The sequence below is a fragment of the Macaca nemestrina genome, chromosome 6, assembly GCF_043159975.1.
Source record: "Macaca nemestrina isolate mMacNem1 chromosome 6, mMacNem.hap1, whole genome shotgun sequence".
Lineage (NCBI taxonomy): Eukaryota > Metazoa > Chordata > Mammalia > Primates > Cercopithecidae > Macaca > Macaca nemestrina.
The window spans coordinates 57,463,056-57,490,061 of NC_092130.1; the positions used below are offsets into that span (position 1 = coordinate 57,463,056).

Consider the following 27,006-nt stretch of genomic DNA (forward strand, 5'->3'; position numbering starts at 1 on the left):
CTCCAAATAATAATAATAATAATAATAATAATAATAATAATAATAAATCCTATTTTCCTGAATACCATGCCAGGTCATTTTTGTAAAGTCTTTCCAACTTTCCTACATATGTTGTCCCTGCTGCCTGGAAATCCCTTTTCTTGCTTGACTCTGCTGGCAAACTCCTAGTAGTGATTATACACCTCGTGAGGTGACAGCTTCCAAGATGGTGCTGGGAAGGCACTCAGCACAGAATCCACCATTCATCTGTTTATTTATTCAACAGATATTTACTGAGGGCCTGCAAGCCACGGAGCCCAGGAGTTGTTCTAGACTCTGGGATTCAGCACTGAACAAGACTGACAAGAGGTCAGCCTTTATGCAGGCTGAGGAGGGCGGATCACCTGAGATCAGGAGTTCAAGACAAGCCTGGCCAACATGATGAAACCCTGTCTCTACTAAAAATACAAAAATTAGCTCGGTGTGGTGGTGCGCGCCTGTAATCCCAGCTACTTGGGAGGCTGAGGCAGGAGAATTGCTTGAGGCGAGAGGAGGTGGAGGTTGTGGTGAGCAGAGATCACCAAAAAAATTAAGAGAAAAGGAAAAAAAGAATTGAGTGTACTGCCTCTGGAATTTCAGATTGGCTGTGGGTGGACAAGGACTGTTTTTACTCCTATTGAAAAAACAACAACAACAACAAACAACAAAAAACTCCCACACACTTTAAGGTGAAAACCAAGGGCACTTCTGGCCAAGATGGAGTAACAGGAAGGAGATGTAGCCTCCCACTTGAAACTGGGCAAATTAAATAAGTGTACAAAATATGTGGGAAAAATGGCTCTCAGGACATTGGACATTGGGAAATGAAGGACAGTGAGAGACAGGAAACAAACAAGGAGAGCCCTACTATTAACCTCAGCTTGCTGCCCAGAGAGAAGCTATGCAGGCCTCTGCCCAGGGAAGGGGACTCCACCCAGTAGAGCCCTGTGGTCCCCTGAGTTAAGGAAAGGGAGCTGGGAGTATGGAGAACAGGGAGCTGCACCCCAGGAGAATGCCTGCAGCTGAGGAGGTCTCCCTCAAGTATTCAGGTGAAAACCGATCGGCACGTGAGATTGGGTAAACTATCCAAGGATACGAAAAGGATTAGCGTGAGCAGGGCTAAGAGCTCACATGCAACAGGCAATGGTGCCTGTGTCCAAAAGCCGGGGCAGAAAACCTCATAATTCACGAGGCATTAGTTACAGTACCCTGAAGGTTCTTAACTCAGAAGCAGGGAAAATGAGCTGTTTCAGTCCAGTTTAACACTTCAAAGCCAGGTCTGAAGAGATCAAATTGTTTCTGGGTAACTTAACCACATACCAGAACAAAGCTCAAGAATATTTTTAGGACTATAAAAATATCTAGAACCCAACAAGGTAAAATTAACAAAATGTAAATTACCAAAAATGTTGCCAGATTTCACCCCTCCAATGTACTAAGTTACACTGTTATAAATAGGACTGTCTGGTCCATCCTTGTCAACATAGTCCTACTTTGGCCAATCTGGTGCATAAAATGAGAATTTTTTCTTTTTTTTTTGAGACAGAGTCTTCCTCTGTCTCCCAGGCTGGAGTGCAGTGGCGCGATCTTGGCTCACTGCAACATCTGCCTCCCGGGTTCACGCCATTCTCCTGCCTCAGCCTCCCGAGTAGCTGGGACTACAGGCACCCGCCATCACGCTCGGCTAATTTTTTGTATTTTTAGCACAGACGGGGTTTCACCGTGTTAGCCAGGATGGTCTCAATCTCCTGACCTCGTGATCCGTCCGCCTTGGCTTCTCAAAGTGCTGGGATTACAGGCGTGAGCCACCGTGCCCAGCTAAAATGAGAATTAATTGGGCATATTTTGACAAGCATGTATGGTGGCATAAGTTTCCATTCCAACTATCTCACATAAAATTATATATAAGCCTGACCTACCTGTTTATTTTTATTGTATTCATTTACTTAGTTATGTTGCTCAAGCTGGACTCAAACTCCTGGGCTCAAGTGATCTTCCCATCTCAGCTTCCCCAGTAGGTGGGATTACAGGCCCATGCCACTGCGCCTGGCTTTGACTTGCCTGTTTGGTTTTCTATTCCTAGAGACATCTTTCCTCAGAGTTTTCCAGAAATCCCCCCTGTATAAAGTAAGGGAAGCTGCATGTAATTAAATAAATGTATTAAGGATTCCATTTAGGTTTGCTTAACAAAACAAAAATCATTCTGTTCATTTGACTAAATTTTTGCCACAGTTCTAGAGACATTAAGTCAATAGAATTGAAAAGGAAAACAAATGCCATTACTTTAAAGGGAAGAATCTGATCCCCAAGTGTGGTTTTTATTACATGTCAGAGCCAACTTTTTTTCTTTTGTGGTAATATCTCTGAAATTATACTAGAAGCCAAGGATAAAATAGTTCAAAATATGGGTTTATACCCTAATTTTCAGGAATATATCTAATAAATAAAATAAACTTAAGCTAAGGAAGGACTTAACTTATATTCCAGGTTGAATGGTCTCTCTCTTTCAGAAACTTATACATTACAAGGTTGATCACTTCTAAAGCAAAAAAAAAAAAAAAAAAAAGAAAAAAGGAAAAGTATTCTCTATAACAGATTGAAGATATCTAATAAATAATTCAAGTGCCTGCCAAATACAGACGGGGGTTCTATATACAAATAAAGATTTAAGCCCAAGGTTCCAAGTAGTTTAGGCCAGTGTATTGTTACACTGGGAATCTGAAATATACATGAACACAACTATCTGCTTAGAATACGACTTTTCATAAATATATATATATATATACACACATGCATATATATGTATATTTAATACTTGTTCATCAGAACAAGATGCACCAAATATTAAAGCAAAGCTTGAAATCAACATTCTCCTTCTTTAGTAGGAATAAACAGTCAAGATAATAAAATAAAGAAGGTAGTTATTCTACTATAAAAAGTTGAATCTCTAAAAGTGCCACTTCTTGTGTGCCTATTGTCAGGTGCTCAGCAGGGTATTAATGCAGGTACTTAGCAAGGTATTAATTCACAACACACACAGTTTTTACGAGGGTACAAAAATAAGAAAACCTCTAATTGTAAAGATTTATTATGGTATTTGATTTCTAAGTACATTTACATTTTTAAAAACTAGCATAAAAATTTGATTTGTTCCTATTCTGAGCCTTAAGTCATGTTTCCTCCATTGTAAGATGCCACATTGATAAAGCAAGAGAAATTACTAATTTAATCATACTATTTAGGGTAGGGGGAAGAAGCTTTTTCCTCATATTTCAAAAATATCTAAATTTCAGAAATTTTATAAAGTTTTTAAGAAAAAGACATGCTGCTACAAACAAACCACTACTTCAAAAAATAATTCTCTCTATATAGTAAGCCCTCACTTAACGTTGCTGATAGAGGTTTTTGGAAACTGGGACTTGAAGCACATATAACAAAATCAATTTTTTCCTCATCAACTTCCTAACAAAACGACATGATTCAAGGACCTGCTGTATGTCATTTCACTTCAAGTTGCAGTTTCCAAGAACCTACTGATATTAGGTAAGAACTCACCATAATTGCCACAACAGAATACCTGTGTAAGAGTTGAACATGATTAAATGTAAGTGTGTGTGTATTGATATGATTCTGCTTTCGAAAGAAAATTCATGATACCAAAAAGAACATCAGGAAGATCATGGATGAAAGACAGAGAATGAATATCCACACTACAATGAGAAGAATCCCTGATGAAAGAACAAAAAAATTAGAGCAAGAGCAAAAATCAAAGACAAAAGAAATTCAACTTTCTTAAGCTGGAAAGATCAAAAGGGTTTATATATCCCAGGGAAAAACAAGACAAGGATATTCACAACTACCCACCCTAGAATTTGTTTTTAATTACCAGCATAACCAAAATATACAGGTAATATACAGGTGCAAAAAGCAGAAACAAAGATCAGGATGACCCTAAACTTTTTCTCTGACACGCTAATTGCCAGAAAAAGTAGAGCAATGCCTGCGGAGTTTCATGAGAATATTATTTAACAGTCATCTAAATTATTATTCATGTATAAAGACAACAAAAAGTCAATCTCAGTTTGCAGGAAAACTCAAAAAACACATAACCCAAACATCTTTTTTGAAAAATTTACTGAAGGTGTAGAACTACCAATGGAAAGATAAATCCAAAGGAAGAGACTGCTAGTCAAGAAAAGGCTGATGAAGTGCCCAGCAGGAAGCACACAAGGGATTCTAGGCCACTTGGAGGCATCTTCTCACAGGCTGCTCTGTTGTTCTCCTCTCTAGAAAGATTTGTAGTCAAAGGTGCTTGGCACGCAGAGAAACAAAAGAAATCCATAGAAAACCTGTTCAAAATTTTAGCTCCAAATGTCTTCAAAGTTTGATAGTGCATGAGCTTTAATGTAGAATTCCATATCTAGTCAAATCTTCCACCAAGGGCAAGGAAAAATGTTATTTTCAGACATGCAGGAGCACAAATGGTTTATTAGGTACACATCCAGGAACCTTCTTTCAATATTAAAAAAAAAAGAAAAAAAAAAAAAGGAATTCACAAAAGAAGCCAAGACTGTGGACCTAACCTAGAAACAAAGTGGAGAAAAAAAATCCTAAAATGTAGCTTTGCAGTCTTAAAAGTGTTCAAATTAGAATAAGAGCCAGAGAGCTCCAAGAAGAAGGCGTTTGTGGAAAAAAAAAAAATATATGATTAATACAAATTATAAGGTTTTAGTGATAGTGTCAAAGCATTTATCTTTCTCTGTCAAGAAAAAAAGTTACTTAAAAATTTCAAGAAAAATAAACAAAACTATATACAATGTAATGGTCCAAATATGAAGCAGACTAAATGTAATATGATTTGGTGCAGTTTACAGAATAATAAGAAAAGAGTGTCCATTTGGCATAACACTTGAAATATTTCCCACTGAGCAGTACAGACTTAGTAATTTATAAGGCAACATTTTCTTCTCTGCAGTTCCAAATACACTTCTTGATTATTCCGTGAAAATATAAATAAATATACGTACACATATATATATATAATTATAATACTGGAAACATTAATTATGGTGCTAAGGTTTTGGAATCAATCTATACAGCATAGAAGACAGTTATTTTTATAGAACATATTGTAAATATCCTAAAACCCTGTCAGTATAAAATGGCATACAAAGCAGAAGATAAAAGATGAATTGCGGAGGGACCAGGTGAAAGAAAGTGAACGGGGTGCAGATTTTCTCCTCTTGCATAATTGGTAGTCCGAGAATACTGCTAAAAGTTGGTGAATAAAGAAAAAAATTCAAATTGCAAAGTAACCAATAGAAAAAATTGTAATATTAGTTTAAAAAATTGATGAAATTAAAATCATATACGTAGTGAAAACTGAGTGCTGAAAGGAGACAAATACATGGGTAGAGTAAGCTAAATCCAGCTTTTAAAATGCAGGGACAGTGGACGTTTTCAAAGATACCGACATCAAGAAACGGAGATACAGATACGTTATTTAGAATCATGGTGCTTTAAACAAACCAGCAACTTTTAAAATAACTTCTGATTCTGGAAGGTTCTAGACACATTTTATCTTTTCCTTTTACATGTTTACGCAGTGCTGGGACTTTTTCCACACGCTATATTACTTTCAGACATCCTAGAATGATACCTGCTAAATGTTTTGAATCCTTCTGGTCATAAAGAAAAAATTTTCTTGAGTTCACTGATATTTATAGGATTCCAGATACTTATAGGATTCCAGGTTTTCAGTATAAACCTTAGTACTAATTGTACCTGCATCTCCTTGAGTGATGAATTGAGTATGAAAAGTCTTCATTTTTCTTCTCCTCTTAAGCTGCATCAATATGACACAAAACCAATCAAATCCGTGTGAGGGAAAAAATGCACTCAAAATGTATCAGGTCATACGTGCTGACTGGCTATATAGTTTTTCACTAGTTTCAATATCATATAACTTTGACTTAAGATTTTCTATAAAATATGAACACTGCTGGTTCTTTGCTTACCTGAGTTGTGACAATAAAAAATCACACATTGTGTTACTCAATGAAACATTCTAGAAGATAGCTGCTATCATATAGCTTTTATATACCTTTCTTATTCTTCCTCACAACTTGCTTTGCAATAATAAAAATAAATTTTATCTCCACTATTGCAAAGCAAGTTGTGAAGAAGAGTAAGAAAGGTATATAAATTTGGGCAAATCTCAAAATATCTTTGAGTCATAGCATCTTCATCAATAAAATAAGAATGACAAAAACCATGTCTACTGTACTAGTTTGTTGGATAATAAATGTCTTGGTGCTTTGTAAGATATTTTGAAATAGAAGTAATTACTGTAAATTATGAATAAGTTGACAAAGTCTCCAGCAGAAAGCAGACAATGGTTTTCATGGGCATTTCAGGACAGCCTTCTTTACAGGCTAGTCAAAGAAGAGATTTGTGGTTGAAATAGCTTGTCATATAGAGAAGCAAAAGAATCCATCTTTATTCTCTCAAAACTTCTTAGCTATAGATTGCACCTCCTTATCACAAGCCCGTACCTTCTACAAATCATACTAACTCTTGCACCTACTTCCAAAATCTTCCAGTATCTGTTCCAACCCATCAACACACCCTTGTTTCCATAGCTGTCCCGGAAGAGCAAATCAGAAGCAATTTCTTCTTGAATTCTCCACTCTGGGCACCACCTGCACAGAGCTGGGTCACCTCTGCTTACAGGTGAGCCTTTCCAGGCCCAGGACTCCTGTCCTATCCTCCTTTCAGCATTCAAGTAAAATCTCACCTTCATTCCAGAGCCTGCTGAAACTTCAGGCATCACTGCCTCCCATACCTCTACTTAAAGACAGCATCTAAATGGCATGATCAGATTACATAAAGTATAGTCACAGATTCTAATTTAACTTTCAGTATTACCAAATATAATCCTATTGACTATTTCACACAGATATGTACTATATGCCCCAAATAACCTGTACTTTTTAGGAGAATTTTTTTAGGGAAAAGAGGAACCTACAACGCTGTTTTAAGAAAGTATTTGTGGCCGGGCGCGGTGGCTCACGCCTGTAATCCCAGCACTTTGGGAGGCCAAGGCGGGCGGATCACAAGGTCAGGAGATCGAGACCACGGTGAAACCCCGTCTCTACTAAAAATACAAAAAATTAGCTGGGCGCGGTGGCGGGCACCTGTAGTCCCAGCTACTCAGGAGGCTGAGGCAGGAGAATGGCGGGAACCCGGGAGGCGGAGCTTGCAGTGAGCCGAGATCGCGCCACTGCACTCCAGCCTGGGCGACAGAGCGAGACTCCATCTCAAAAAAAAAAAAAAAAAAAATATATATATATATATATATATAAAAAAAGAAAGTATTTGTAATACAGTATTAATGAAAAAGCAGGATAAAATAATTTATTCACACTGTGCTGTTGACTACATAAAATATGCATCGAAAGACAACAAATACAACAAAGTCAAAATGATGCCTGAATGGAAGGATTACGAATTATTATAATTTTCTCTGTAATCTAAAATTTTCATTAGAGTATATACTATTCTTACAATCAGGAAAAAATAATCAAATTTCTGTCTTCTAAAGTTATACTACAATAAATGTAATAAATGCTGACTTTTTTTAAATACAGCTATCATGTTCTTATGAAATTCACTGATGTATTTCCACAGATATTTATTGAGGTTTGTGCCAGGCACTTTGCTATTCTCTGCATTAATAGCAAAAGAAGCAGCAGCTAACATGATATAATTATGAATTGTTTTGATTACTATATCACTTAATCTCTTCTCTGTAAGCACCATGAAGGCTAAGACTATGGCTATGCTATAATGGACTATGTGTGCTGTAAAGCAGATGTCTAAAAAGCTATCTGGGCCAGATGTGGTGCCTCACGTCTATAATCCTAGTGCTTTGGAAGGCCAAAGTGGGAGGATCGCTTGAATGCAGGAGGATCGCTTGAACCCAGGAGTTTTGAGAACAGCCTGGGCAACATAGTGAGACACTGTCTTTACCAAAGGAAAAAAACTATTAAACAGGCATGACGGTGAGTGCCTGCAGTCCCAGCTACCTGGGCAGCAAGGCAGAAGGATTGCTTGAGAGCAAGTGCTCGAGGCTGCGGTGAGCTATGATTGTGCCATTGCACTCCAGCCTGGACGACAAAATGACAACCTGTCTCTAGAGAAAAAAAAAGGCTATTGGAGCTATACTCAATATAAAATGCTTCTTTTTCCCCTCAAATGAATATGCCTTGGAAACAGTTTTTAATAAGAGAGGACAGGATTTGCTCTCAGGGACCTGGGAAGTTTTTCCTAAAGAGTTAATGCTTCAGAATAGACTACAGGGAAAGCAGGCAAAGAGGAGGGACAAGCACTGTGGGCAGAGCATGTGCAAAAGCCCTGAAGCAGCAGGTGAGAGGCTGGAAGCAGCTGACTGTGGTACAGCCAGGCAGTGAAGACACACCTCTGAAGGAGGCTGGAAAGGGAGCAAAAGGCTAACTCCCCTCATCTTCTCTATAAGTATTAACGGTCTACCACGTGCCAGGTTCAGAGCTAGTCACTGGAGATACAACGATGAACACAGATAAAAACCCCTAACAGAGCTTGCTTACATTTTAATGAGGGTGGAGGGTAGGACAAAGACAATCACACAAATTAACGCATATTAGCGCTACAGAGAAAAATAAACCAGGGTAATAGGGACAGAGAGGGCCTGGATGAGTGTATGGCTATAATTTTGGGTGAGGTCTTGATGGTAAAATAATACTTGAGCAGAGACCTTGTATGGTTTTCTATTCTTGCTGTAATAAACACAATACCCACTTATCTCACAGTACTACAGATCAGAAGTCCAATGGGCTTGGTTGGTTTCTCTGTTCAAGTCTCATGGGCTAAAATCAAGGTACTGGCAGGGCTGTGTGACTGCAGAGGTTCTAGGTGATAACAGGTTCCTGCAATAAGATCCCTGCAGTTGTGAGACTGAGGCCCCCACTTTTTTTGCTGGCTGTTTCCAGCTCCTAAAAGCCGACTACATTCCTGGAATCATAAGCCCCTTTCTCCATCTTCAAGGCCAGTAACAGTTGCTCACGCCACTCCCTTGTCACATTTCTCTAACCTACTCTTCTGCTTTCCCCTTCCACTTACAAGGACTCATGTGATTCCACTGGGCCCACCGGGATAAGCCAGGAAGATCTCCCTTATGTCAAGGTCCTTAACTTTAAACTCTTCCACAAAGTCCCTTCTGCATGTAAGGTAACATTTTCAGAGGTTCTGGGGATTATGGTGTGAACATTGTTGAAGATCCATTATTTCATTCACTACAGACCTGAATGGCAGGAGGGCAGGAGTCCTGAGTCTACCTGGGACGGGAGGAGGTTGGTCCAGGCAGATGGAAAAGTGAATAGTCACAGATTCTAATTTAACTTTCAGCATTACCATTGTGTGCCAAGAGTGATCCAGAGAGAGAACAGTTAGAGGGAAGGTCTGAGTGGTAGTGGGAAGAGGTGAGTGAAAGGAGAACCAACAGGATAAGCTGATGACTGATGTGGAAAAATGTAAAAATATATGAAAATATTATGTAAAAGTACATAAAAGCAAAAGGGAGAAAGTGAGAGAAGAATGAAATGTAATGGTGAGGTTTTTGGTCTGAGCAACTGCAAGGATGGTGATGCCACCATCGACTGGCTGGGGACATCTGCATCAACTAGTTTATGGTGGCAAGTAAGACCTCAGCACTGGCCATGCTAAGTTTGACATGCACATTAGACAGGATGTGGAGATGCTTCAGAGGACTGAGTTGACAAGTCTGGTCTTAACTAGACATATAAATTTGGGTGTCATTAGAGTGTGAATGAAGACTGGATCTGATCCCCTAGAAACAGAAGCCAAATAGGGGCCTTTAGATCATATAGAGTTTACGGTTTTATCATTTCAGCAATGAGAAGATTTTGTTTCATTTTAAATGTCTTTCTCTTCCAAATTAAACTTTTCTAACTCCTATACCTGTCTTTCAGATGACATAGTTTTCAGGTCTTGTACTATACCTTCTAGAATAAAACACAGTCTGTCAATGTTCTCCCTAAGATGTTGAATCCAGGATTCAAGGAAATACTGGTATTCCCCAATTAATAAATGGATTGTGTCCCCAAAATCCCTTTTTCATATGGTTTAAAACTCAGCACAAATTTTCCCACAGAGGGCACCGCGAAGGGAGGAGCGGCAACATGGCGGCTTCGGGAGCTGGTGACCCTCTGGATGCTAAGCGTGGAGAGGCCCCGTTCGCTCAGCTTATCGACCCGACTCGGGAGAAGCAGACACCCGAGCAACTGCATTCCATGCCGCGGACGCAGCTTGCCCAGTGGCAGGAGGTCCTACAGCGGCGGCAGACCCGGAACATCGTGACCTGCCTAGGCATCGGGGCCCTGGTGTTAGCTATTTATGGTTACACCTTCTACTCGATTTCCCAGGAGCGTTTCCTAGATGAGCTAGAAGACGAGGCCAAAGTTGCCCGAGCCTGAGCTCTGGCAAGGGCGTCAGGATGCTAATCTGGATGGGTATTGATCATGTCCAACCTGCTGGAGCCCCTTCACATGGTGGATGACGACCCATGACCCTGTAGAAATTGACTCCTGCTCACAACATTGTTGGCCTTCTTACTAACCTTGGGCCATGATCGATCCCAAGAAACCAGGGACTTAAGCATTTGGCCACTGTCAAAAGAACAGAACTTTGCCTACTGCACACTTGCTATGTACAATGACTGAGCCCTTTCTTGTAGTTTGTTTCCTTGAGAGGTGTGCGTGCGACCGTGGCTTTTCCCAGTTTCTGACTTTGTGGTTTACCCCCTTCACCTTCCAGGAATGCGATTGTTATGAGGTTAGGCGTGGCAGCTCTGTGCAGTGTTTGAGCCTAAAGTGGGATAGATAGGGTGTCAAATTGAGAATAATAAACTGAGTCATTCTCCTGGAAAAAAAAAAAAAAATTCCCACAGAATCAGTATAAACGATAAAAGATAGGTTTAATGTCAGCCTACTAAAAACCTGTTTAGTCCCAAATATGCACAAATTACAATAATGATATCATTAATTTAACCTATAAGATTTGCAGTATAATGCAGTGGTTAGGAGTTCTAGTTCTTGAGTCAAACTGCCTGGATTTGAATATTGTGTCTTCCTCTGCTCTCTCTGGGCTCTGCTAATACTCTATGATTTGGAGCAAGTTGTTTAACGTGTACAACCTTCAGTTTCCTCACCTATAGCATGGAGTTTATAATGACACCTATCACATAGATGTGTTGCAAAGATCAAATGTAATTATCCATGCAAATCATTAAAACACTATCTAGTACTTAGCAAGAATCTAAACAATGCTACCTATTCATATTATTAAAACCATTGCTGGTGACTTCTTCGGCCCCCGCATTTGTGGACCGGAGAACATCACCCGAGAGCGCCGGCGCGACTTCCCTGGCCCCCCACACCTGAGGACCAGAGAACCTCGTCTGAGAGTGTATGCATATTTGCAATAAAAGACTGCCACTTTCTTATGTACTTTGGCCTCATGTTTAATTATTTAGCTCTCCTAAATTAAATTAAATTAAATTAAAACAGTTGGTGCCGAAACCTGACCCAGGAGGAGACCCTTCCTCAACATTCCCTAGGGGTCTAACGAACCTCCTTCCCAGCGAACCGGCTCCCAACCCAACCAGCCACGAACACCGAACAAGTGTTCCAGCCTCCCACTGGTGCCACTCTGAGAATTTCTCCTTCGGTGAGTACTCCCCTTTGTTAACCATCTCCGTCCGTTTCCGTGTCCTTGGCCTGGAGTCGTACGTACGCCCAAGGACGTAGCTACCCTGTGGCGCAGTGAGGTCTTCAACCCGGAGACGTCCGTCTTGAAGTTCCTCAATTCTCTGTTAGTGGCTCCAGGAGCCCCCTGTCTCTAGCAGCGGCAAAGGACGCTTTGCCACTGTGTGAGGTCGGTTTCCATTTCTGGTGGTTAAACAATGGGAACCTCACAATCGAAACCTCTCCACTGTGGCATGGTGGCAGTATAAATTAGACAACCAATCTCAATGGCCACCAGACGGCACACTTGACTATAACATTCTATTAGATCTCTCTAATTTCTGCCAGAGGCTTGGAAAGTGGTCAGAAATTATCTATGTCCAAGGCTTTTAGGACTTGAGCTCTCATCCAGACCTGTGCGCCTGGTGTTAAATGGCCCAGGTCTTGTTAGCCTAAACCCCTAAACCCGGCCCTTGGCCCCCACCTCAGCAACTGAGGAGGACTCCACCTCCATTTCAGATGGGGCTGACGGCAGGCGACCTCCCTCCCAACTTTCCAACCCCCCTCCCTATGGACTTCCTACCGCCCCTCCCGACACTCCTCCCTCAGCCACTCCTCTTACCTCTCCCATTTCCGCCCACACTCGCTCCAAGACCGCGGTAGCGGCCCCCATTAGTCAGCCCTCTACCAGTCAGCCTGCCCCAACCCCCTCTACCAGTCAGCCTGTCTTAACCTACCCTACTGGTCAGTCTGTTCCAACCTCCCCTGCTAGTTTGTTGCCCCCTCCCCCACCCCGAGAAGTTGCTGGAGCCAAAGGCGTGGTTAGAGTCCACGTCCCCTTTTCCTTGGCTGACCTTTCCAAAACTGAAGAACGACTTAGCAACTTCTCAGCCAACCCCACCTAATATTCCAAAGAGTTTTGATACCTAGGCCAGAGCATATAACCTTACCTGGCATGACTTACATGTCATTCTTACTTCCACTCTTAACCCAGAGGAAAGAGAGTGCATACTCGCAGCCTCCAGGCAACATGCAGATCAATGGCATTTAACCGACGCCACCGTCCTGTTAGGAGAGATGGCTGTCCCATCCATAGAACCAGATTGAGATTACCAACCGCAGCAGCCTGGCCGCCGTAGGAAGGACATCATGATTCAGTGTCTCTTAGCCGGTATGCAGGCAGCCTCTAACAAAGTGGTCAACTTTGATAAATTAAAGGAAATTATCCAACACCCAGATGAGAACCCGGCTTCCTTCCTAAATCGCCTTACAGAGGCACTGGCCCAATTTACCCAGCTAGCCCACTTCCCCAGCTGGGGCAGCTGTCCTAGCCTCCTATTTTATCTCCCAGTCAGCCTCAGATATTCGAAAAAAGCTAAAAAAGGTTGAAGATGGGCCTCAAACCCCCATACAGGACTTAGTAAAATTGGCTTTTAAAGTTTTTAACTCCAGAGAAGAAGCAGCTGAGGCCGCAGAGCTAGACAAGGAGAAAAGAAGGGCTGTGCTTCAGGCGCAAGCTCTAGTGGCTGCCCTCCAACCAGCGTTGCCCACTCTGCCGGCAGGGAAGACACAGGGCAAGTCTCCCAAGGGCTCCTGCTATAAATGCGGAGACCCAGGACACTGGGCAAACCAGCGTCCCCAGGCCAAGCCGGCCACTCCGTCTGGCCCATGCTTTAAGTGTGGCACAACTGGGCATTAGGAAAAAAGGTGTCCAAATCCTTGCCTGCCTACCACGCCGTGCCCAACCTGCCAACAGGAAGGACACTGGAAGTCTGATTGCCCCGCCAGCAGGGCAGGCATTGCGCCTCAACGTGGTGCCTCTCCTCAAGGGTCGGAAGGCTCCTTCCAGCTCCTACACCTGGACAACGACTGACGGTGCCCACACTCGGAGACCCCTGTCACCCTCGCTGAGCCTAGGGTAACTCTTCAGGTAGCGGGTAAGCCAATTTCTTTTCTCATCAATACGGAGGCTACCTATTCTGTTTTGTCAACCTATGGAGGTCCTAGCCAGCCATCCACTATCTCAGTAGTTAGGGTAGATGGTAAACCGTCTAACCCTCACCAGACCCCAATGTTAAATTACTGCCTGGACTATATGCATGCTTTGCCCACTCTCTCCTCATCATGCCCTCTTGTCCCACCCCCCTCTTGGGATGAGACATCTTAACCTAACTCAAAACATCTATTCCCCTTCCCTTTCTCCAGGTGGCCAGGTTCTACTCAAGGATCAACACCCTCCTCAAATTTTCCCGCTTCCTCACCATTCTTCATCTTAACTGACTTTTCCCTCATAAACCCCATAGACACCCTCCTTCCCGACCCATCCCCCAACCAGTAGGTTTCCCAACTTTTTACTCTCATAGAAGACCTAGCTTGGCAGGGTGCCCTTTGTGATTTCGGCAATGTTGAACCTACCCTCTACACCTTTGTCATCATTATTATGGTTCACTCTAATTCCCCTAGTTACTCCTACTAATCCTAACTTTGTATGGAGATTCTAAACCTGGTCTACAGACAACCAGATACACTCAGTCATGCAGGGCACTGCAGATTGTCCGCCCCCCCTCCCACCCAGGGTTGTCACTCTGCCCTCTCCCTAAATAAAATGTGGACTCATTAGGCCAGGATGAAGGACAGATACAGGGAAGGAGAGGCTGTAACCAGAAGGCAGTAGAAAGCCCAGACCTCCCCAAGGGCCTCTGCGGCACTCAGTCCCTGTTGAGTCAGAGATAGGGAGAAGCCAGGAGGTAGGGGAGTTGGTGAGGGGAGCAGCCTTGGTGAGCTGGAGGTGGAGAGACGGAGATGGAGATGGAGACAAAGAGATACAGACAGAGACAGAGAGAGGCAGAGATGGACAGAGACAGAGATGAAGAGATAGAGATGGAGAAAGACAGAGATGGGGAGAGACAGAGATGGAGAGAGACAGAGAGAGAGACAGAGGTGGAAAGAGACAAAGACAGAGATGGGGAGAGACAGAGATGAAGAGAGACAAAGTGAGACAGAGATGGAGAGAGACAGAGATAGAGAGAGACAGATGAGGAGAGACAGAGATGAAGAGAGACAGAGAGAGATAGATGAAGAGATACAGAGATGAACAGAGAGATGAAGAGAGACAGAGTGAGACAGAGATTCCTTTTTGCTACTCTACGCCAAACTCTTCATGGTGTAATTGCACATAAGCTCCCAGCAGGACCCAGACGGCCCCTGTTGGAGGCTACTTTTGGTGTAACCAAACTCTATCTAAAACTCTTAACCATACCTCCATCACCCAGTCCCTTTGCGTTCCGGTATCTTCAGTGCCTAGCTTAACCCTATATAGCGAAGGAGAATTGTCTGAACTAGCTTCCCAGCTCAGCTCCAGCAATAACACCCAAAAGCGGGCTGTTTTTCTTCCCTTAATTATCGGGGTTTCCCTAGCTTCAACAATTTAACGCCCCCTTAACCCCCGGACCACCGGTATGGCTACTGCCTGTAGTACAGCAGATGCTTCCATTCCTAATTCCCATACTAATCCTCTGCCTTATGTTATGTCTTGCTCCCATTCTAATAAAATTTCTCCGAGCCAAGGTCCAAGAGATCACCCGAGTCACCTTCAACCAAATGCTCCTGCATCCCTACACCCAACTGCCAACCTCAGACCCTAACTACGCCCCTTAACAGCAGGAAGCAGCCAGACAGACCACGGCGCCCTAAATTCTTATAATCAATAAGAGGTTGGACTGTTTGGGTGAAGGAAAAGGGACAAGATGGAGGAAGGTGAACAAGATGGAGCAGTCCCTGTTGTTTCCGGGTTCTTCTTCACAGATTTTCCCGCGCCCGGGAAAAGAACCAAATCAACTGAGCATGCGCAGAATGACGTCAAGCCGAGGACACCGAAATTCAAGAAGCCACTCCTACACACACGCCCCGAACTCCTCCCCTTCCAGCTCCCAGGCATAAAAGCCCGCCGCCGGCCGGAGCCGGGGTGACTTCTTCGGCCCCCGCATTTGTGGACCAGAGAACATCACCCGAGAGCGCAGGTGCGACTTCCCTGGCCCCCCCACACCTGAGGACCAGAGAACTTCACCCGAGAGTGTGTGCATATTTGCAATAAAAGACTGCCACTTTCTTATGTAAAAAAAACAAAAAACAAAAAACAAACAAACAAAATAAAACCATTGCTACAACTGTTCCTTTATCAGTGCGGGGGAAGCTGTTGATAGATAGGGAAAATGATCATGAAGTAACAATAACCACATTTATACATCTCTATAGGAGAGAAGGTACTTCTCTCTCCATTACTAGAGGGGATTGACCCTGTAATGCATGCATACAGTGGGCTGCTGCACTCACCTCTGTCAATGCTCATTCAGAGGCCTGGATTCCTGATGAGCCTTGATGAGCAAAAGATCCAGTGGAACCCTGACCTCCCATGATTCTAGCTTAAGCTTCTGTATCTGCAACCTGCATTCACCTAAATGTTTTGGAAACCATATCTCACTGTTGGCTAATGATGCCTTTGGAATCAAACAAAACCCCCAAGTCTTCCCCAACAGTTCTTAAACAGGCAATTTTCAGATCTGAGGTTAGGCTTTATAATGACCTATTAAATATTATCATGTTAATTTTGACTCTAATATTAGACAAGGCTGTTGAAACTTTTCTGGAAATCGATTCTGTCTTCCAAAACATGAGCCAGTGTTTTGCCAAGCTTTGTGTCATGTGTAAATCTGAAGTGCCTGCCCTCTGGGTCTTCCCCCAGGCCTGAGTTCTCACTCTACAACCTCCCTGCTGGTCTCCCTGCTTCACTCCTGCCCTGCAGCAATCTGTATTTCACAGCAGCCAAAGTGGCCCTTTTCAACCCTCTGGCAGATCCTTCCTCACTTCCTACTTCCCTCTCACTCACTCTGGTCCAGCCACACCAGTCTCCTCACCCACAACTATAACAGGCACATTTCCTCACTGCCACCTATAATAGGCTTTTGAATGCTTTTTTCTCTACCTAGAAAGCTTCTCCCTCATTCTGTTCAATTGTTGTTCCAGGTCACCTTTTCAGAGAGGTGTTATCTACCCACCTGATCTAAAACAGCAACTAGCTCCCATCATTCTCTATCCCCAGACCTGGCTTAGTTTTCTTCTGTGCATTTACCATGGTCTGGTGTGTGCGCACATACACACACAAACATACATACACACATACACACACCACGCACATACAATGTTTGCTTGTTGGTTGGCTGACTGTCTGTTTGTCTAATAAATTATAAGCTCCATAATGATAGGAACTTTTGTTCACTGTTAACATCCTCACTGCCTTAAACATTACCTTGCAACACAGCAAGTTGAATCCATGAAAAATAAGGAAGGAGAAGAAAAGGTGAGCAGGTAGTTGACAGCTGGACAACAAATTGGGAAGAATATGTATAAACTTCAGTCCAGTTCAGTAATCTAATAGTGGAAAGGGTAAAATGAGTTATTTTTGTTAGAACAACCAATAAGTTAGACATAATAGAAGCAGACTATGCAATATAAGATTGGGTTTCTTATAGAAAGGCAGTTGTAAATAGTCAAAAGAAGACTGTACATGAGAGCCCGAAAGCTATGAAAATGAAGACCAAGGCCTGCCAGTGGCTCACATCTCTAATCCCAGCAGTTTGGGAGGACAAAGCAGGAGGATCACTTGAGCCCAGGGTTTCAAGACCAGATGGACAATATAGGGAGACCTCATTTCCACAAATAATAATTTTTAAAAATTAGCTGGGTATGGTGGCACGTGCCTGAGGTCCCAGCTACTCTGGAGTTCGAGGGAGCCCAGGGAGCTTGAGTCCAGGGCGTTCATCACTTGAGCCCAGGGGGTTGAGGCTGCAGTGAGCCATGATTATGCCACTTCACTCAGAAGAAAAGGAGAAGGGGGAGGGGGAGGAAGGAGGAGGAGAGAGAAAAAGAAGAAGGAGGGAAGGGGGAGGGGGAGGAAGGAGGAGGAGAGAGAAAAAGAAGAGAGAGGGAAGGGGGAGGGGAAGGAAATGGGAAGGGGGAAGAAGGATGGGAGGAGGATGGGAGGGGCAGGGGGAAGAATGGAGAAGCTGGAGGAAAGGGGAAGGGAAGAAGGACGGAAGAAGAAGAGGGAAGGGGAGGAAAAGGGAGGGGGAGGGGGTGGAAGGAGGAGGGAAGAGAAGGAGAAGGGGAGGTGAAACGAAAGGGAAAGAGGGGAAAAAGGGGAGGGAAGGGAAAGGGAAGAGAGGAAGGGAAGAGAAGGGAGAAGGAAGGCCAGGCCTTTTATCAGTAAGAAACTACCAGTCTTAATAATTAGTGCTATTCTAAGAAGCTACATGATATGGTAGAAAGAGCACCAGTCTGGACTTAGACACACCCGACACCCAGATCTGCTGCTTCCTGGCTATATTTCCTTACAGATGTTGCTTATCAACTTTGAGCCTTAGTTTCCTCATATGTAAAACAGAGATGATAATGCCTACTTTCTTAGGTCTGGTGATGGAGTAAATAAATAAGACAAGATACATAAAACCCTTAGCACCTAGCCTGGCACATAACTGGTGCTCAATGCATTCTATTATCCTCCTGAATATAGTAGTGATCTCAGTTATTCATGGTCAACTATGGTCTGAAAATATGAAATGAAAAATTCCAGAAATAAACAATTTGTAGGTTTTAAATTGCACATTGCACTGAGTAGAGTGGTGAAATCTCACACTGTCCCATGGTGGTGTCTTGCCTGGTCGCAGCTGGCACATGAACCCTCCCTTTTTCTGGCAGCTTTACACCGTCTGCATCCCCACCCATTAGTCACTTAACTAGCTGTAGGAGCTCAGTTATCAGATCAACTGTTACAGTGCTGCAGTGCTTGTGCTCAAGGAACTTTTATTTGACTTAATAATGGTCCAAGTCACAGGAGAAGTGATGTTGGTGTATTGTTATAATTTTTTATTTTATTGTTATTATAATATTCTTGTTAATCTCTTACTGTGCCTAATTTATAAATTAAACTTTATCACAGGTGTGTATATATAGGAAAAAACATAGCACATATAAGGTTTAGTACTAACCATAGTTTTAGCCATCCACTGGAGGTCTCTGAACATAACACCTGAGGATAAGGGGGGACGACTGTATTATTTGCTTTCTCAGAAATCAAAATGGAATCCAAAGCAATTAATAGCCATCATTTCTTCAACACACCATGAAGTACTATGATATGCTATGCTTATTTCTAAAAATACCACATTCTCATTAAAAACCTATGTAATTCAAAAGATCAAAAACTTTAAAAGTGTTTTCTGTCTCTCTCACACACACATGATGGATGAATGGATGAATAATTATTTTTTTTAACCAAAAGAAATGTAAAGCGTAAGCTCGGGTGGCTGCAAATTTCTTGGTTCATTCCTGATGAGTCGGGGGCTCCTTTCTATGGGCATCAGGAAGATGAGATCCAAGATTCACCTGTGTTCTTTCAAGGCTGAACTTATGGTCCTTTTTAGACCCCAGGAATGGAAGGTTGCTTGGGAACAGCATCTGCCAGGTTCAAAGCTCTGCCGCTGGGCTCTGAAAGATGGGAAAAGAAGAAGTGGAGAGGGACAACCTCTGTGCCTGTGAAAGAACACAGGCCATTTTGTGAAGTCTACTACAATTAAGGGCCCTCCTCATAGAAAGAAACTTTTTCTGTTCTATGAACAGGTGTCAGAGAGCATCAATTCAGGGTTTTAAAAGCCCCACTTACAAGAAGAAAGCAAGCTCTTAAAGGTCACAGAATACTCAGCCCTCTTTCAAAACTCAGAATTTTGATTCTTCTTTTTTTTAGTTTTTACTTGTTTTAGAGAGGGGGTCTCATTTTGTCGCCTAGGCTGGAGTGCAGTGGTGTAATCACACCTCACTGCAGCCCTGAGTTCCTGGGCTCAAGCTATACTCCCACCTCAGCTTCCCAATTAGCTGGGACTACAGGCACATACCACTGTGCCTGGCTAATTGTTTTTAGTTTTTATATTTTGGTAGAGATGAGGTCTTGATTGTTGCCCAGGCTGGTCTTGAACTCTTGGCTTCAAGCGATCTGCTTGCCTTAGCCTCTGAAAATGCTGGGATTACAGGTACTGAGCTATGGTGCCTGGCTTAATTCTTCTTAAAAAAATACAGATAGACAGATAGACAGATAGATATCTAGACCTGCCATGTGCTAGACCCTATTCAAGGCGTCTGAAGTCTATCATTGAAGTAAAATGACAAAGAGTTCTGTCTTCATGAAATTTGCATTCCAGCACGGGAGACAGAAAACAAATAATGAATATAAAAACTAAACTTACAAAGTAAGTTTTAGAAAGTGATTACCTGGCATGGGGAAGGGGGAGAATAAAGCCAGGTAAAAGAAAGTAGGATCGCTAGGGGAAAGGTTGTAATTTTCAATAAACTGCTCAGAGAAGGCAGCATTGAGAGAATGACAACTGCAAAATATGAAATTATACCACGGAACCCAGGAATAGCTTTTATTCCTATTTTAAATTTAAGTTAACCTACTTAAAAAAAAAATGCCCAATGCTGGGCGAGGCGGCTCACGCCTGTAATCCCAGCACTTTGGGAGGCTGAGGTGGGCGGATCACCTAATGTCAGGAGTTCAAGACCAGTGTGGCCAACATGGTGAAACCCTGTCTATACTAAAAATACAAAAATCAGCCTGGCAATGTGGCATGCGCCTGTAATCCCAGCTACTCGGGAGGCTGAGGCAGGATAATTGCTTGAATCCGGGAGCAGAAGTTGCAGTGAGCCGAGATTGCACCATTGTACTCTAGCCTGGGCGACAGAGTGAGACCCTGTCTCAAAAATAAATAAATAAATAAATAAATAAATAAATAAAAATAAAAAACCCACAAAAAAAATGCCTGATACTTTAAATACTATGCTTTAAATACTAAATTTATCTGATGAAAAATTTACAACTATGTTTCTATATTAAACCAACTACTACCTCTTCTAGATACATGTAACCAACACTGTCAAAGATTTTTAGAAAGCAGTTAGGAGTCTAACAAGGCTGGGCCTCAGCATGAATCACTGTCATTCTTCATGTAGAATCAGCATTTCTAAAGCCATACACAAGGAGCCACTAAAGAGAGAGAGAGAAAAAGGCCATTCCAAGAGCTTCTTGTATTGATTTCTTTTACTCCAAACAAAGAGACTCTCCTACTTACATGATATATCATAATCAGGTAATTTGTTTGACTGCTTTAAAGAAAGAACAATGGATTCAAGAAAAGGTGTTGACTTGCAAAAATACAACCATTCTGCAAGTTTTGTTTTTGTTGTTACTATGGGTTGCTTTCCCTTAGTAATATGACATATGTGGTCTCTACAGAAAAACTGAAAACGCAAAGCTCTAATTCATGCCATTCCCAAGAGCCTGAGCTAAATCTAAAGCATCCAACATCTGAAAACTCTTACATCGCTACCAATGTAGGAAGAAATCTTTTTTTCAAGTCTTACATCTAGGTTTCACATATTAGACTTTCAAAACTAAATCCCCTACATCACCTGGATGTGATTTTTTTTTTTTTCTTTCCCTCCATAGGGTTTCTTTACAGAGACAGTACAGCTGTGGATCTTCTGCCAAGCATTTTTCCACAAGTCAGGACACATAGACTTAAAAGAAACTTTTGAGTAAGACCTTTCCTGGGCTCCTAAAAATGGTTCACAAGATAAGGAACTAACACCTCCAACCACGATTAGTGCCTTTATTTTCCAAATATTTGCTCTCTAGGTGACCAACCCCTTTATCCCTTACCATGGCTTTGCCAAAGCTATCCTTTTACAAACTAAAATTCTCAGTGTCAAATATGGACATGTAAGAACATTTCAGAGAGGCAAGCTGCTGGGCCCTCAGGGATAAATAGTACATCCAACTGAAACACAGCGGAGAGTAGGAAAGATATGCTTTTGTTAAAATTTAAAAAAAAAAAAAAAAAAAAAAAAAAACCAGCCTACAGAGAGTACATTTTTATTTAGTAAATATATGTGCATAATAGTGATGTGTGTGTGTGTATGTGTATATATATTATTTACCAAAAATGCTAGGAGAAAAAAATGTCAATGTTGACTGGGCATGGTGGCTCATGCCTGTAATCCTAGCATTTTGGGAGGCTGAGGCAGGAAAATCACTTGAGATTAGGAGTTTGAGACTGGGAAGCACAGTGAGATACTGTCTCTACTAAAAAGAAAAAAATGTTAATGTTTAAGAGGGATTATGCATAATTTTTCCTATTTGCACATTTCATGTTTTCCCCTCAACTTTTCTGCATTGAACATGTATATCTCATTTTTTAAATTTTTGAGTGAAAACATTCTATAATTAGAAAAAATATCTGTGAAGCAGAAACCTGAGTTCCAGATCCCTCTTTGACACTTATTAGCCATGTAGACAGGAAAATCACTTCTCAGCTCTATGGCTGTTCATCATCTAGAACATTCGGGGACTTGAGGGGGTTGACCAGATTGTTTTCTAGAGTCTTAGCATTCTACTTGTATATAACAACTGTGTATTGCTTTGTCATGTATATGGCTCTGCAACTCCACTGTAAGGTAGAGATGGTGCCATATACACATACTGTGTGCCACACTTTATATACTGTGCAGGATAAACAAATGCTAACTCATTCATAATGAACCATGCATGCTTACTGTACCATTCAAAATAATATTTCCAGGATCAGATTCTGTTGTCTTAGTCCATATCTTTCTTACCAAACAGCAAATTCACTTCTCAAGGCAGGATAACCCTATCCTCTACTTGACTTATGCTACCCTACTTCTCCATCCTTTGTGTAATTTCTGATGGTGAAATCAGAGAGCTCTAACAAATTTAAACTCCAAGTTAATCTGGCCAGACAACAGTTCTCAAAAAGGCTTGACCACATGGCCTCTGCTCATTTCACATGCCTTATCATCCTACTGGCTTTTCCAAACTTTTCACACCTCTCTCTCCCTTGACCTGAAAAAGAAGACAATCAAGTCTGTACATGACTGTCTATCTGAATTTTCTACTTTCTAGATGTTTCCTCTTGCCTTGGAGAGACACATAAACTATCCTACGTCTAAACGTTGTAAGCAAACACCTGCCCTCATTCTTAGGAAAGGATGAACTTGCTCAACAGGACACTATTAGAACAATTCAGCTATCCATGATAATGTGACAAATACATTGGGCCCTTTTAAAGGCATTTTTCTAAAGTTGTTATAACCCTGTGCCTCCACAGTATGGGAAGTTTGTTGGGCCCTGATGCATGTGAACTGTGTAGCCAGCATCTGGTTTGGGAGGGAAGCTGGTGTATCAGCAGGCTACCTGGCCTGTCTCCTGGCTTACTGTGCAAAAACACACTGTCTCTGACAGGTGAATAAGAGGCATCAGTGTTGTTTGTTTATTTCAATTAATGTAATTATATTTTAGTTTTAATTATTTTCCTAATATGTAAAAAATCCTGAGTTAATCCACCATTGGGATCTTTTTAATATGCTTTCTAAAATGCAAAAAACAAACTAAAATGACTAATTTTTCTGGCTATAAAGTCAAAACACCACATCAACTACTACAGAAACTACTACAATTTTCCTGCACACATTTCTTTCTGACTGCAAGATATGACCCCTAAATGAGTTTTGTACTTTTTTTTTATTCAAAGATATTTCCACTTCATTAACACAATTCTTTATATTCTACTTCTTTGCTAGTACCAAGGAGAAATTCCAGGCTTTAAAAGATTCAAATGACTTTATCTAAATCAGACCTGGACTCTCTCTTCCCAATATGCCGATTTACATGAAATCTCTTAGAGTTTCTCTGCTTCCATAAAACACGGACGCCATTGCCCATCAGGGCCAGGTTTGCCTCTTTGCACAAACAGTCCAAAACAGTTTTCCTGATCTGTTTCAACTTGAAGTGTTGTCAATATATGGATTGTCTTGCTTTCTAATTTGGTGAAAAATCTAGTTTTCCATTAGTCTCTGCCTTTCTAATTTTCGATACAGCTTTACTAAATGTAATTATTAAAGGCAGATTCAAGAAAGCAATTACTGAGCTACTGGTTTGTATCTCTGAAGTCTTAATAAGCGACAAAAAGTTGTAATTGCACTAAGAGCATAAAATAAATTTTCATATAGATTAGACATATACACGCTTAAATTTGTATATGGGGAGACATGTTTAAGAGACAGCATATAGGGAATCCCCTCTTAAATCACATTTTAGCCCTCATTTAAACTTTATTCAAAGGCGGTGCAGTATGTTGTAAAGAGTAGAAAACTACATTTCATAAAGGCCACATTCTGTTCTTTCTCAGGACTCTGTGACTTTGGTAAACCACCTAACTTGTCTGCATCTCTTTTTTTGTTCTATCAATAAATATGAGAATGTTAAATTAGATCATCACCACATACTCTTTGAGCTCTAAAAGTCTATAAATTATTTATTAAATTCCCAATCTATGCTAGGCTCTGTACTAGACACAGGACAGAGTAAGGTATTATACAAATTCTAATCCACAGCTTCAACAGGCTTCAACAGGCTTAAAACTTACTAAAGAAGAAAAGACAAGTAAATATGATTACTTATGAAGAAATAACATTGGGTAATATAATATAACCCAATGTTATAAAGTAAATTATCTTTCCAAAAGTCCTAAGGAATAGCTGTACATGTAAACGGGGGGTGTAACTCCCTTGGTAGCCATCCAAATTATATAATTTGGCCTTCAAACTACAGGCAAATAGGAGAGTATTCATTATATGATCACTTAACAATGGTCCTGGGCAAAGAACAAACTCTGTGTATGGGGTCCACTGCCCTGTTATAATCTGAACCATGCACCCCATCACCACCACCTCCCAATTCATATGGTGAAGCTCTAACCCCAATATGACTCCTGACCTCCGGTGATCTGCCCACCTCGGCCTCCCAAATTTCTAGGATTACAGGTGGGAACCACCAGGCCCAGCCTGTTGGCATTATTTTATTTTGTTTTGTTTGTTTATTTATTTATTTATTTATTATTTTTTGAGACGGAGTCTCGCTCTGTCACCCAGGCTGGAGTGCAGTGGCACAATCTCGGCTCACTGCAAGCTCTGCCTCCCGGGTTCATGCCATTCTCCTGCCTCAGCCTCCCGAGTAGCTGGGACTACAGGCACCCGCCACCATGCCTGGCTAATTTTTTGTATTTTTAGTAGAGATGGGGTTTCACCATGTTAGCCAGGATGGTCTAGATCTCCTGACCTCGTGATCCACCCATCTCAGCCTCCCAAAATGCTGGGATTACAGGTGTGAGCCACCGCGCCTGGCCAGAATTATTTTAAATAGTACCTACTATTTACCTTGAACACCATGAAGCTAGAGCACCCACTTATAATTCTATCTTATATTTACTTAGTTGACAGATGAAGAATGCAGCTTTATGATTTCTGTGCTAACAGATTTTGGGCAGGGTCCTTACACAAAGGCCTAAAATTTTATGATGCGTATCATCACCACCACAATTTGAAGATATAGCTGCAAACTTAAAACCAAACCACAGTGGCTTTCTTCAGGTCCTCCTTCTTGAATGTTTGACAACTGAATGTGAAAAAGGGGAGAAGTGGGGAACAGAACCAGGCAAGCAAACAACATGTTTATTCTTTTGGTTCCATAAAGAAGTGAAAAACCTGTATACCAGGTCCACACAGAATCATGTTTGGATGCCATATTTCAAGAAGTTCATTGTCAAATGAGATAGAGTCTTTTCCATGGAGAAGCCAGAGCAAGGCCATAGGGCTTCCCCTTTGGCATTTGAGAAGCAAGGAGAGATGTTGAGGAGCAGTCTTTTTTTTTTTTTTTTTTTTTTTTTGAGATGAAGTCTCACTCTGTTGCCAGGCTGGAGTGCAGTGGCACAATCTCGGCTCACTGCAACCTCCACCTCCCGGGTTCAAGCTATTCTCCTGCCTTAGCCTCTCGACTACAGGTGCACACCACCACACCCAGCTAATTTTTGTATTTTTAGTGGAGATGGGGTTTCCCCATGTTGGCCAGAATGGTCTCGATCCCTTGACCTCGTGATCCGTCCCCCTCGGCCTCCCAAAGTGCTGGGATTACAGGCATGAGCCACCACGCCCAGCCCAGTCTTTAAATACTTTCAGCACAAATGAGTAGAAGGAATGTAGTGAGGTTTTCTAGATCTCAATAACAGAATTAAAGCCAGCTAGGAAGTTTTCTGAACAGTCTAGAGCTCAGAAAGAAGACCATGACGGAGTATGCCATGCAAGCATAATGAGCCCACATCCCAAATCACCCCCCAGATAAGGCTGAATTGACAGTTTCCAAGCAGCTTATGTAAAGGAAGATTACCACTCAACCCAGACTCTGGTCAGAGATTGTATTTTGGGAAAACAGACAACACACCACTGTTAAGTAAACAGCCTCTTCCTTTAAAGTGAGTCAGTAAGGGCAGGGGTGTCATCAGCCATGGAAATAACAAACACAGAATTTGGGATGTAGAATGTTAAAAATAAAGGTCCCAAATGCACTGTTCAAGCTTAAAGTATTTGGTAAGGAAGCATCAGGATCAAGGCTCAGAATAAAATCATCTAAGATAAAAAAGCAAAAAATATTATAAACACGAAATCCGAAACAGTCACTTTAAAGAATTAAGAAAAGTGAGAAACATTCAACTTCTAGCTTTATGATGCCAATGGAACAAAGCAGGCCCCCCAGGATAAACCTTAAGAGGGGGCCAAGGAAATGTACTAGAAGGAACCAACTCCACAGAAGGGCTGGAAACAAAAAGCAGAGATCCAGGTCTCCCTGGAAACAGAGTCAAAAGCACATTTTCCTCATGCAATCAGAATGAACAAGTCTCCCATGCAGACCCAGACTACTAATAATGAAACAAAAACCAGATACAGTGGAAAGTCTGTGTGTTTTGTCTTAATTCTGATATTAAGTGGCCATGCTATCTTGGATAGATCATTTACTCTCACTTCTGGCTCAGGTTACTTTATTTATTCACTGAAAAATTATTGATCACTTTTATGTGTAAACATGTGCTACAGGATGGGAATTCAGTGAACTAAGGGCACAATGAATCATCTTCGCCATGCTATGAGGGGAAGATAGACTACTGAGAGGGCATGAAACGGGAGAGCCCAGTCAGGGCTAAATCTCTGAGGAGACCATGATGAAACAGGC

At 41.8% G+C, this 27,006-nt stretch overlaps 1 protein-coding gene and 1 pseudogene across 17 annotated transcripts in view; one reads left to right on the forward strand and one right to left on the reverse strand.

Annotated features, from left to right (window-relative positions):
- Window positions 1–27,006, reverse strand: part of LOC105463142 (sorting nexin 24) — a 194,363-nt gene that overhangs the window by 93,220 nt on the left and 74,137 nt on the right. Inside the window, exons 1-4 of one of the 17 annotated variants that reach the window (XR_011624720.1) lie at window positions 18,863–18,919; window positions 17,125–17,246; window positions 16,152–16,272; window positions 1,938–2,136 (exon numbers count right to left, since the gene is read on the reverse strand). The exons of 12 other annotated variants lie outside the window; for them this stretch is intronic. The gene's annotated coding sequence lies outside the window, so the exon portion shown is untranslated. Of the gene's footprint in view, window positions 1–1,937; window positions 2,137–16,151; window positions 16,273–17,124; window positions 17,247–18,862; window positions 18,921–27,006 lie in introns of those variants that run through there. 4 more of the 17 variants (XR_011624721.1, XR_011624723.1, XR_003013838.2 and 1 more) reach the window with 4 other exon arrangements.
- On the forward strand, window positions 10,257–10,550 carry LOC139363784 (cytochrome c oxidase assembly factor 3 homolog, mitochondrial pseudogene; annotated as a pseudogene).